The sequence below is a fragment of the Elephas maximus genome, chromosome 7 (assembly GCF_024166365.1).
Source record: "Elephas maximus indicus isolate mEleMax1 chromosome 7, mEleMax1 primary haplotype, whole genome shotgun sequence".
Taxonomy (NCBI): Eukaryota; Metazoa; Chordata; class Mammalia; order Proboscidea; family Elephantidae; genus Elephas; species Elephas maximus.
The window spans coordinates 117,949,283-117,962,407 of record NC_064825.1 but is presented as its reverse complement, the minus strand read 5'-3'; the positions used below and the strand labels follow the sequence as shown (position 1 = coordinate 117,962,407).

General features: G+C 37.9%; 1 pseudogene; it reads right to left on the bottom strand.

Annotated features, from left to right (window-relative positions):
* Positions 1–244: 244 nt before the first annotated feature.
* LOC126080554 (olfactory receptor 1013-like) lies at positions 245–1,187 on the bottom strand (annotated as a pseudogene).
* Positions 1,188–13,125: the final 11,938 nt, after the last annotated feature.

Below are 13,125 nucleotides of genomic sequence, written 5' to 3'. Positions count from 1 at the left end.
CAGCAGTTTAATAGACTGTGTTCTAGACTAGCAGACAGTTTTTCCAAATGCCCCAGTGCCATTTATTTTAAAAATACATTGAATTACATTAGTACATGAGTTAAAAAGACAAATGCAAAATGGTATTTCTACATTGCTCAATTGTTTTTTGTCTGTCTGTTTGGTTCTTTTTTTAAATTTTGATTTCTAAGAGTAAAGGCTGATAACAATGAAATGGAGATAACTGTCGAAAAGTAGCTGTTGCTTACCAGGTATTTCCACTTAAGAAAACTTTGCTCTCTAACATTTTGTTCAGAGCATCGTTGACACCTTTATTTCTTCAGCTATAGGTCAAGGGATTCAACATCAGAAACACCACAGTGTAGGACTCTAACACCAATTTATCCCATTCCAGGGCATAGCTAGTGCTCGGCCTGGAGTAAATGAAGAGAATGGAGCCATAGTACAGGTGGCTGCTGTCAGGTGAGAGCCACAAGTGGAGAAGGCCTTGAGGTGGCCTTGGGCAGAGAGAATCTTCAAGATGGCAGCAATGATGAAGTGGTAGGAGGCAAGAATGAGCATGGTGGGAGTAATGACGTTGGTGGCAAGTATGAAATATAGCACAGTCTGGTAACTGTCCTGCACATCACATGCCAACTTCACAAGTGGGGGAAGATCACAGAAGAAATTACCAATGATATGCCGCAGAAGTTCAGGGTAAATGTTTCACTGGTGATGATAGTTGAGCTAATAAATCCACCAAGGTATGAAGCTGCAACAAGACTGGTACATAACCTTGGGGACATAGCTTAGGGATAAAGCAAGGGATTGGAGATGGCCACGTAGCGGTCATAAGCCATGGCAGACAAGTAACACTCACTGTATCCCAACCCAGCAGAGAAGAGGAACTGAGCCAGGCAGCCAGCAAAGGAGATGCTTTTGTCCTCAGAGATGCAGGTCACTAGGATCTTTGGGGTGTAGACAGAGGAATACCAGAGATCCAGGAATGATAGATTCCCAAAGAAGAAATACGTGTGTGTGTGGATCCGTGAGTCACCACAGATCAGAGAAATCGGGGAGATGTTCCCTAAGACACTGATGACATAATTGACCAGGAAGATGAAAAAGAGCACTCTCTGTAACCTCAAGTTGGCTATGAACCCTAAAAGTATGAGCTCCTTCACTTTGGTGAAGTTTTTCTCTTCCATTGATCTTGGGTTTCAGTTGCTCTTTCCTGTGAGAGAATTAACAAATAGGTCATGAATTAAAATATTAGAAGCTCCCTTGTCTCATAATTTGCTGTTTTAGATAATGAAAAAATCCAACTGATGCACATACATTGTTGTTTGTGAGATGTGTTCCTGGTAACCTGGGTGTTATTCCTTTTGACACAGCTGGGAAACCAGTTCCATGGTATAGTTTTAAGAACTCAGTTGTTATGCATCTAAAATAGTGTGTATCACCTTATATTTTTGATCTAACTTTTCTTTCTTTTGAGGAAAGAGTGATTTGAATAACTTTCTCTTTTGGCCACACTTAGGTGATTGAGGACTATGTGAAGGACATAAAAATGAAAATTTGAAAGAATGCTCTGACAACTTTTCATGTCTTTGAGTTCTTTGTCTTTCTCCATAGAATTATATACAGAAGCTTAATCTCATTATTCCAACAGAATTTGAACTATCTGTGAAAGTTTACTAAACTGTGATATTCTTGAAGGCAATAACTATATTTTGTTCTCTTTTTATCCCCAAAACCAAACAGAAAGTTTGTCATAATATACAAATTGTGGAACAAAAGACTAGATTTATTTAGATAATAGAATTTGAGCCATGGCTACTTTATAATCCCCAAATATACTCTGGAGAGAAGTGAAAATACTAAGTTATGGATGGTAATGTTCATAATGTGTGTTGCAATTTCTATAGAATAAAGAGTTCTTAAAAACTGTCTGGAAGAATGGTTTTGGGAAGTTATGGAACATAGTCTCTGAAAGCCCACAGAGGTACAAACGGGAGACTGGAGTATATCCCACCATGGGAGAAGGATCATCTCAACTTCTGTGTTATAGCCTAGAGGACCTCTGCTACAATCTACAACAATTAACCCATTGTCATTGAGATGATTCTGACTCATAGCCACCCCATAGGACAGAGTAGAACTGCCCCATAGAGTTTCCAAGGAGCGACTGGTGGATTGGAATTGCTGACCGTTTGATGAGCAGTCAAGCTCTTAACCACTGCACCACCAAGGCTCAAGGAAGAGCTAAATCACAATAGCAAGGATTCTTGGTTGGCAGGGGATGTTAAAATTTTTGCTAATAGGTCCATGACTTGAAAATATCTTATGCTAGGGGAAATAAAAAATCTTGCTTTGGCCATTATGCCACCCCATGGACTTAAAATAGAGCTGGAAAAATAAAGAATATTCTCTTGGAACTTCATTTATTTGATGAGAGAAAATTTCTTTCTACTACAGTGGCTGTTTTTTGTCATTAGTTGCCATCTAGTTGAGTCACTAGAGTGTAAAAAGGTATAATTTTCAAATTTTAGAACACATTTTAATGCCATAATTTTTGTTAAAGTCAATGACATGCATTTAAACAGTGGCTGCAACAGTGGGTTCAAGAATAACAATTGTGCGGATGGCGCAGGACAGGGCAGTGTTTCGTTCTGTTGTACATAAGGTTGCTGTGACTCGGAATTGGCTGGAAGGCATCTAACAACAATACAACAACATTATTAAAGTAGAAGTTGTTCATAATAACAAAAAGAGGATTGGAATACATGACAAGTATTTCATGATTGTCGGTGCTGAGGTCATTTGTAACAAAGCATATATCTATAAGCAGCTTAGGACCCAGAATCAGGAGACACTTGTTTTGATGTAAGATGACCACTGACAATTTTTAAAAATCATGCCCTTTGAAACTTTACTTTCTTATTTTAGTAGAATTTCATGAATTCAAATGAGATCACATGTGAAAAAACATTTAACACAAGATGTCGTAAACTGGGAATTACATTTTCGAAAGTTTCGCAAGTTCCTCATCTCAAATCCCCTCTCAGATATAAAAAAAAAATTTTTTCTCAGATATACTTGCTTTAAATTCCAAAGATTTCCAATTGTACCCATGATATGACTTCCAGAGTTTCTAGTTTTTTCTCACAGAAACTATTCCTTGTTACTGTGGCACTTTATACAAGCTGAGCAATTGCTGAATTTGTTTACAGAGACCAAATTGGGAGTTAATTTTTTTTTTTTATTAACTTTTATTAAGCTTCAAGTGAACATTTACAAATCCAATCAGTCTGTCACATATAAGTTTACATACATCTTACTCCATACTCCCACTTGCTCTCCCCCTATTGAGTCAGCCCTTTCAGTCTCTCGTTCCGTGACAATTTTGCCAGCTTCCCTCTCTCTCTATCCTCCCATCCCCCCTCCAGACAAGAGTTGCCATCACACTCTCAAGTGACCACCTGATATAATTAGCTCACTCTTCATCAGCATCTCTCTCCCACCCGCTGACCAGTCCCTTTCATGTCTGATGAGTTGTCTTCGGGGATGGTTCCCGTCCTGTGCCAACAGAAGGTCTGGGGAGCATGGCCGCCGGGATTCCTCTAGTCTCAGTCAGACCATTAAGTCTGGTCTTTTTATGAGAATTTGGGGTCTGCTTTTATCCCACTGATCTCCCACTCCCTCAGGAGTTCTCTGATGTGCTCCCTGTTAGGGCAGTCATCGATTGTGGCCGGGCACCAACTAGTTCTTCTGGTCTCAGGATGATGTAGGTCTCTGGTTCATGTGGCCCTTTCTGTCTCTTAGGCTCTTAGTTGTCGTGTGACCTTGGTGTTCTTCATTTTCCTTTGCTCCAGGTGGGTTGAGACCAATTGATGCATCTTAGATGGCCACTTGTTAGCATTTAAGACCCCAGATGCCACACTTCAAAGTGGGATGCAGAATGTTTTCATAATAGAATTATTTTGCCAATTGACTTAGAAGTCCCCTCAAACCATGTTCGCCAGACCCCCGCTCCTGCTCCGCTGACCTTTGAAGCATTCATTTTATCCCGGAAACTTCTTTGCTTTTGGTCCAGTCCAATTGAGCTGACCTTCCATGTTTTGAGTGTTGTCTTTCCCTTCACCCAAAGCAGTTCTTATCTACTGATTAATCAATAAAAAACCCTTTCCCTCCCTCCCTCCCTCCCCCCTTTGTAACCACGAAAGTATGTGTTCTTCTCAGTTTTTACTATTTCTCAAGATCTTATAATAGTGGTCTTATACAATATTTGTCCTTTTGCCTCTGACTAATTTCGCTCAGCAAAATGCCTTCCAGGTTCCTCCATGTTATGAAATGTTTCACAGATTCGTCACTGTTCTTTATCGATGCGTAGTATTCCATTGTGTGAATATACCACAATTTATTTACCCATTCATCCGTTGATGGACACCTTGGTTGCTTCCAGCTTTTTGCTATTGTAAACAGAGCTGCAATAAACATGGGTGTGCATATATCTGTTTGTGTGAAGGCTCTTGTATCTCTAGGGTATATTCCGAGGAGTGGGATTTCTGGGTTGTATGGTAGTTCTATTTCTAACTTTTTAAGATAACGCCAGATAGATTTCCAAAGTGGTTGTACCATTTTACATTCCCACCAGCAGTGTATAAGAGTTCCAATCTCTCCGCAGCCTTTCCAACATTTATTATTTTGTGTTTTTTGGATTAATGCCAGCCTTGTTGGTGTGAGATGGAATCTCATCGTAGTTTTAATTTGCATTTCTCTAATGGCTAATGATAGAGAGCATTTTCTCATGTATCTGTTGGCTGCCTGAATATCTTCTTTAGTGAAATGTGTGTTCATATCCTTTGCCCACTTCTTGATTGGGTTGTTTGTCTTTTTGTGGTTGAGTTTTGACAGAATCATGTAGATTTTAGAGATCAGGTGCTGGTCTGAGATGTCATAGCTGAAAATTCTTTCCCAGTCTGTAGGTGGTCTTTTTACTCTTTTGGTGAAGTCTTGAGATGAGCATAGGTGTTTGATTTTTAGGAGCTCCCAGTTATCGGGTTTCTCTTCATCATTTTTGGTAATGTTTTGTATTCTGTTTATGCCTTGTATTAGGGCTCCTAGGGTTGTCCCTATTTTTTCTTCCATGATCTTTATCGTTTTAGTCTTTAGGTCTTTGATCCACTTGGAGTTAGTTTTTGTGCATGGTGTGAGGTATGGGTCCTGTTTCATTCTTTGACAAATGGATATCCAGTTATGCCAGCACCATTTGTTAAAAAGACTATCTTTTCCCCAATTAACTGACACTGGTCCTTTGTCAAATATCAGCTGCTCATACGTGGATGGATTTATATCTGGGTTCTCAATTCTGTTCCATTGGTCTATGTGCCTGTTGTTGTACCAGTACCAGGCTGTTTTGACTACTGTGGCTCTATAATAGGTTCTGAAGTCAGGTAAGGTGAGGCCTCCCACTTTCTTCTTCTTTTTCAGTAATGTTTTGCTTACCGGGGCTTCTTTCCCTTCCATATGAAATTGGTGATTTGTTTCTCTATCCCCTTAAAATATGACATTGGAATTTGGATCGGAAGTGCGTTTTTTTACTATGTTAAGTCTTCCTATCCATGAGCAAGGTATGTTTTTCCACTTAGGTATGTCCTTTTGAATTTCCTATAGTAGAGCTTTGTAGTTTTCTTTGTATAGGTCTTTTACATCCTTGGTAAGATTTATTCCTAAGTATTTTATCTTCTTAGGGGCTACTGTGAATGGTATTGATTTGGTGATTTCCTCTTCGTGTTCTTTTTGTTGATGTAGAGGAAGCCAAGTGATTTTTGTATGTTTATTTTATAACCTGAGACTCTGCCAAACTCTTCTATTAGTTTCAGTAATTTTCTGGAGTATTCCTTAGGGTTTTCTGTGTATAAGATCATGTCATCTGCAAATAGTGATAGCTTTACTTCCTCCTTGCCAATCCGGATACCCTTTATTTATTTGTCTAGCCTAATTGCCCTGGCTAGGACTTCAAGCACGATGTTGAATAAGAGCGGTGGTAAAGGGCATCCTTGTCTGGTTCCTGTTCTCAAGGGAAATGCTTTCAGGTTCTCTCCATTTAGACTGATATTGGCTGTTGGCTTTGCATAGATGCCCTTTATTATGTTGAGGAATTTTCCTTCAATTCCTATTTTGGTGACAGTTTTTATCATAAATGGGTGTTGGACTTTGTCAAATGCCTTTTCTGCATCAATTGATAAGATCATGTGGTTTCTATCTTTTGTTTTATTTATGTGATGGATTACATTAATGGTTTTTCTGATATTAAACCAGCCTTGCATACCTGGTATAAATCCCACTTGATCAGGGTGAATTATTTTTTTGATGTGTTGTTGGATTCTATTGGCTAGAATTTTGTTGAGGATTTTTGCATCTATGTTCGTGAGGGATATAGGTCTATAATTTTCTTTTTTTGTAATGTCTTTACCTGGTTTTGGTATCAGGGAGATGGTGGCTTCATAGAATGAGTTGGGTAGTATTCCGTCATTTTCTACGCTTTGAAATACCTTCAGTAGTAGTGGTGTTAACTCTTCTCTGAAAGTTTGGTAGAACTGTGCAGTGAAGCCATCCGGGCCAGGGCTTTTTTTTGTTGGAAATTTTTTGATTACCGTTTCAATCTCTTTTTTTGTTATGGGTCTATTTAGTTGTTCTACTTCTGAATGTGTTAGTTTAGGTAGGTAGTGTTTTTCCAAGAATTCATCCATTTCTTCTAGGTTTTCAAATTTGTTAGAGTACAATTTTTCGTAGTAATCTGAAATGATTCTTTTAATTTCATTTGGTTCTGTTGTGATGTGGTCCTTCTCGTTTCTTATTCGGGTTATTTGTTTCCTTTCCTGTATTTCTTTAGTCAGTCTAGCCAATGGTTTATCAATTTTGTTAATTTTTTCAAAGAACCAGCTTTTGGCTTTGTTAATTCTTTCAGTTGTTTTTCTGTTCTCTAATTCATTTAGTTCAGCTCTAATTTTTATTATTTTTTTTCTTCTAGTGCCTGATGGGTTCTTTTGTTGCTCACTTTCTATTTGTTCAAGTTGTAGGGACAGTTCTCTGCTTTTGGCTCTTTCTTCTTTTTGTATGTGTGCATTTATCGATATAAATTGGCTTCTGAGCATTGCTTTTGCTGTGTCCCAGAGGTTTTGATAGGAAGTATTTTCATTCTCATTGCATTCTATGAATTTCCTTATTCCCTCCTTGATGTCTTCTATAACCCAGTCTTTTTTCAGGAGGGTATTTTTCATTTTCCAAGTATTTGATTTCTTTTCCCTAGTTTTTCTGTTATTGATTTCTAGTTTTATTGCCTTGTGGTCTGAGAAGATGCTTTGTAATATTTTGATGTTTTGGACTTTGCAAAGGTTTGTTTTATGACCTAATATGTGGTCTATTCTAGAAAATGTTCCATGTGCACTAGAAAAAAAAGTATACTTTGCAGCAGTTGGATGCAGAGTTCTGTATAAGTCAATGAGGACAAGTTGGTTGATTGCTGTAAGTAGGTCTTCCGTGTCTCTACTGAGCTTCTTACTGGATGTCCTGTCCTCCGAAAGTGGTGTGTTGAAGTCTCCTACTATAATTTTGGAGGTGTCTATCTCACTTTTTAGTTCTGTTAAAATTTGATTTATGTACCTTGCAGCCCTGTCATTGGGTGCATAAATATTTAATATGGTTATGTCTTCCTGATCAATTGTCCCTTTTATCATTATGTAGTGTCCTTTTTTATCCTTTGTGGTGGATTTAAGTCTAAAGTCTATTTTGTCAGAAATTGATATTGCTACTCCTCTTCTTTTTTGCTTATTGTTTGCTTGATTTATTTTTTCCCATTCTTTGAGTTTTCGTTTGTTTGTGTCTTTAAGTCTAAGGTGTGTCTCTTGTAGGCAGCTTATAGACGGATCGTGTTTCTTTATCCAGTCTGAGACTCCTGTCTCTTTATTGGTGCATTTAGTCCATTAACATTCAGCGTAATTATAGATAAGTAAGTGTTTAGTGTTGTCATTTTGATGCCTTTTTATGTGTGTTGTTGACAATTTCATTTTTCCGCATGTTTTTTTGTGCTGAGACGTTTTTCTTTGTAAATTGTGAGATCCTCATTTTCGTAGTGTTTGACTTTATGTTTGCTGAGTTGTTACGTTTTTCTTGGCTTTTATCTTGAGTTATGGAGTTGTTATACCTCTTTGTGGTTACCTTAATATTTACCCCTATTTTTCTAAGTAAAAACCTAACTTGTATTGTTGTATATCGCCTTGTATCACTCTCCATATGGCAGTTCTATGCCACCTGTATTTAGTCCCTCTTTTTGATTATTGTGATCTTTTACATATTGACTTCAATGATTCCCTGTTATGAGCATTTTTTTTTAATTAATCTTAATTTGTTTTTGTGATTTCCCTATTTGAGTTGATATTAGGATGTTCTGTTTTGTGACCTTGTGTTGTGCTGGTATCTGATATTATTGGTTTTCTGACCAAACAGTATCCTTTAGTATTTCTTGTAGCTTTGGTTTGGTTTTTGCAGATTCTCTAAACTTGTGTTTATCTGTAAATATCTTAATTTCACCTTCATATTTTAGAGAGAGTTTTGCTGGATATATGATCCTTGCCTGGCAGTTTTTCTCCTTCAGTGTTCTGTATATGTCGTCCCATTCCCTTCTTGCCTGCATGGTTTCTGCTGAGTAGTCTGAACTTATTCTTATTGATTCTCCCTTGAAGGAAACCTTTCTTTTCTCCCTGGCTGCTTTTAAAATTTTCTGTTTATCTTTGGTTTTGGCGAGTTTGATGATAATATGTCTTGGTGTTTTTCTTTTTGGATCAATCTTAAATGGGGTTCAATGAGCATCTTGGGTAGATATCCTTTCGTCTTTCATGATGTCAGGGAAGTTTTGTGTCCGGAGTTCTTCAACTATTTTCTCTGTGTTTTCTGTCCCCCCTCCCTGTTCTGGGACTCCAATCACCTGCAAGTTATCCTTCTTGATAGAGTCCCACATGATTCTTAGGTTTTCTTCATTTTTTTAATTCTTTTATCTGTTTTTTTTTTCAGCTATGTTGGTGTTGATTCCCTGATCCTCCAGATGTCCCAGTCTGCATTCTAATTGCTCGAGTCTACTCCTCTGACTTCCTATTGCGTTGTCTAATTCTGTAATTTTATTGTTAATCTTTTGGATTTCTACATGCTGTCTCTCTATGGATTCTTGCAACTTATTAATTTTTCCACTATGTTCTTGAACAATGTTTTTGAGTTCTTCAACAGTTTTATCGGTGTGTTCCTTGGCTTTTTCTGCAGTTTGCCTTATTTCGTTTGTGATGTCTTGAAGCATTCTGTAAATTAGTTTTTTATATTCTGTATCTGATAATTCCAGGATTGTATCTTCATTTGGGAAAGATTTTGATTCTTTTGTTTGGGGGGTTGTAGAAGCTGACATGGTCTGCTTCTTTATGTGATTTGATATGGACTGCTGTCTCCGAGCCATCACTGGGGAACTAGTTTTTCCAGAAAATCCGCTGACTGGTACGCTGGCTCCAGGCTCTGAAAACAATCGCTGCCTTCCCGTATTTGTTCGTTCTCCGTTTCTAAATCTGTGTTTGTTGTTCAGGGTTCGTAGACTGTTATGTATGTGATCGATTCACTTGTTTTTCCGAGTCTTTGTTGCAAGAGGGATCCGCGGTAGCGTCCACCTAGTCCGCCATCTTGGCCCTGCCTCCTCATTAATGTTTTAAGAGATGATTCTCCTCTAGCCTCTCTTGTTTTCCTCTACAGTTATTAAAGTATAAAACAAATATAAGTGTGACTATATACATATATGAAAACGTTTTTCAAAGCTTTACAAATTAAAAAGGGTTTAAGGTTGCTTCCCTACACATCTGTCAATTTGTTGTACTGTGTTGACCTGTGTGTTGCTGTGATGCTGGAAACTATGTCACAGGTATTTCAAATACCAACTGGATTACCCATGGTGGCCAGGTTTCAGTGGAGCTTCCAGACTAAGACAGACTAGGAAGAAGGACCTGGCCATCTACTTATGAAAATATTGGCCAGTGAAAACCTTATGAATAACAGCAGAACATCGTCTGATACAACCCCTTAAGATATAGCCCCCTCAGGTTGGAAGGCACTCAAAATATCACCCGGGAAGAGCTGCCTCCTCAAAGTAGATTCAACTTTAGTGATGAGGATGGAGAAAAGCTTTCAGGACCTTCATCTGCTGATGTGGCATAACTGAAAATGAGAAGCAATAGCTGCAAAATCCATTAATAATTGCAAAGTGGAATGTAAGGACAGAAAAAAGGAGGAAGACCCTCAATGAGATAGATTGACACAGTGGCCACAACAATGGGCTCAAGCATAGCAGCAATTGTGAGAATGGTGCAGGAGCAAGCAGTGTTTCCTTCTTCTGTACATAGGGTCTCTATGAGCTGGAACCAACTCAATGGCACCTAACAGCAACAACAGCAAGGTTGCTTACTATGATACCTACTCAGCCTATGATTCCTAAGATGTAGGTAAATACATTTATTAAGAAGTTATGAAAAGCAAAAAAAAGAACAGTCTATGAAATGGAAGCAGAGATAAAACCTACATAAAATCACACAGAAAGTCCTATTCACTGTTCTGGGTGGACCACAAATTTGACTCATAATTCCTGCAGCCCATATACATACTTAGCACTGTCCACAATACCAAACAAAACAAAACAATACAAACCCTCAATCAAAAAGCCAGTCATTACCATTCTTGACACAAACTTTAGAAATCATTTCTCTAGAGCTTCCTTTTAAATAGAGAACGATTGAAATACAGCATATATTTAATAGTATTTTTATGTATATGGATACAAGGGAGTATTTTTGAGCTACATTTATTTGCCATTACTTTCATAGATTTAAAGCTAGCTGCAATCCGTACTGGATTCGAGGGATCCTGAGATGCTTTCTCCTCACAAAAAATCTGCTTCTCGTCCATCAGATATCTTCCTTCACCAGGAAGCCTCTTTCAGAAGTAGCTCCCTCTGGAGCGGTCACACAGAAAGGAGCTGACCTCTTACTGATTTCTCAGTTCTTCTCAAGGATTAATGCACATGTACAATTTAGTTTGGTACCTTAATTGGATACTTCTTAAATCATATATTAAAGATGAATGTATTGTATTATCCCAAAGAGACATATAATTGCACTCCCTCTCTCAAGGAGCTTCTATGTCAGGAACTGCCTAATGTAGAAAATAAAGCATTTTGAAGTTATGAAAATACTGACACATTTTAAGCTTTCTACAAATTGACATACTCTGAGGACGAATGTTGCTCCTGAATGATGACAGCAGGGACCCCAGTCTGCCGCAGCTACAGAGGCTTTGTGAGAATGAAAGCATCTCCCAAGTAGACATCCCCTACATCTCTAATTCCTTGCTTCACTACAAGAGGAAACAAGGCCTGAAGGGGGACATCTGGGGATACCTTAGCTTTCTTCACCAAAGAAAATCTTACTTTGTTTCATGAAATATAATTACAATATAAATTAAGATTTTTTTTTTAATCTTTGTCCATATTGTGACCTATTGTCCTTCTCCCCCAGAATAATTAAACACAAAGCTTATTGTCAGGAATATAAATAGTCATTTCATTAGAATTTCAACTGAAATTCAAAATTTTCCACATTGCCTCAGAATACAAAGTGCCTTCTACTCCTTCCACAAGCATCTTCTTCCTAGTATGGAGAACACATAAGCTTGAGCATCCCTTTGGGATATACCGCTGAAAACAAAGAGAATCCTCAAGGGCTGTTCCAGTGCCAAGTGACCAACTACAATGCTCAACTGGCTTCCTGGAAGGATATGAGGAGAGATTTTCATGAATGTAATTGTTCCAATTAACCCGAAAACTCTGCTGATTGAAGAGTTTCATTTATGCATTTGAGATAAAAACAAAACAAAAAGGACTAAGCTAACAGAACAGTCTGCAGACAGTAGATGCTCAGGAATCATTTACAGTTCACAATAATTTTAACATAACTATAACAATATTGAAAATACCATAGAATTTGAGTCCTGAAACATGCTGAATACTACTTAAAAAAAGGACTCATTTTACAAATAATGAAATTGAGAGACAGAAAAATTAATGGTTCACAGGCAGTCATATCATAAGTGTAAATTTTACCTCCACATCAGACCATGAATATATTTATTCATCAAAACAAATTAGGCAGGTGGATTCAGCAGGGCCAGGCAGCACAGGGACTGTGTAGTCCATTTTAGATATTTTAGAATATACCTTAATTTCAGTGGAGAGCCATTGAATCGTTTTAATCAGATGCACAATTTGACCAAGTAAAATTTAGTTAAAAAAAAAGAAGACTTCTCTTTATAATGTGATGAACAGAAGTGTGAAGATAGAGTAGTTAAGTCAGATGTCTGATGGCAGTCAGATTGGTTTAATAACAATGGATTTGGTGAGAAACAGATGAATCTGAGATATTTGGAAAGAAATATATACAGGAGTTTGTGCTAATAACTTTGAACCCCCAAATACCCCTGAAATTTTCTTGGCTGCTAAATCAGTCCCTCTTCTTTTGTCTCAGGGAAATGGTTTTACCCAGAGAAAAATAAAAGAAACAAATCTTTCAATGACTTTGTCTAAAGCAGTTGACTTGCAAGGGATGCCAGTGTCTACTAAGTCCCAACCCCAACACCCCTCTTTGCTTCCAGGCACAAAGGAGAGTTAGATTCAATAATAGCCCAGGTGAACAAAGCAGACACAATCTTTGTTCTTGTGCTACTTATAGTTTCAAATGGAAAGCCGTTGCCTAGTATGATTGTGAGAGTTGATATGACTCACTCAAGGCCATGAAGAGAGTTAACCGTAGAGCTAGTATAATTAGCTCTCCTTTGATTGTGCCTTGTTTTATGTTCTTTAGCACTTAGTCCTCTATCTTCTACTGAGTGGCATAAACAGGCTAGATGCTCACCAAGCCCATCTTCTCTTTCTGAGCACTCAGGAAGACTACATTTCCCAGCACGCTTTGTATTTAAGCTAAGGCCATGTGACTATATCTGACCAATGGCATAGCACAAAAGTGAGTATACAATTTCTTTTCTGGCCATAAAATTCCATAATCA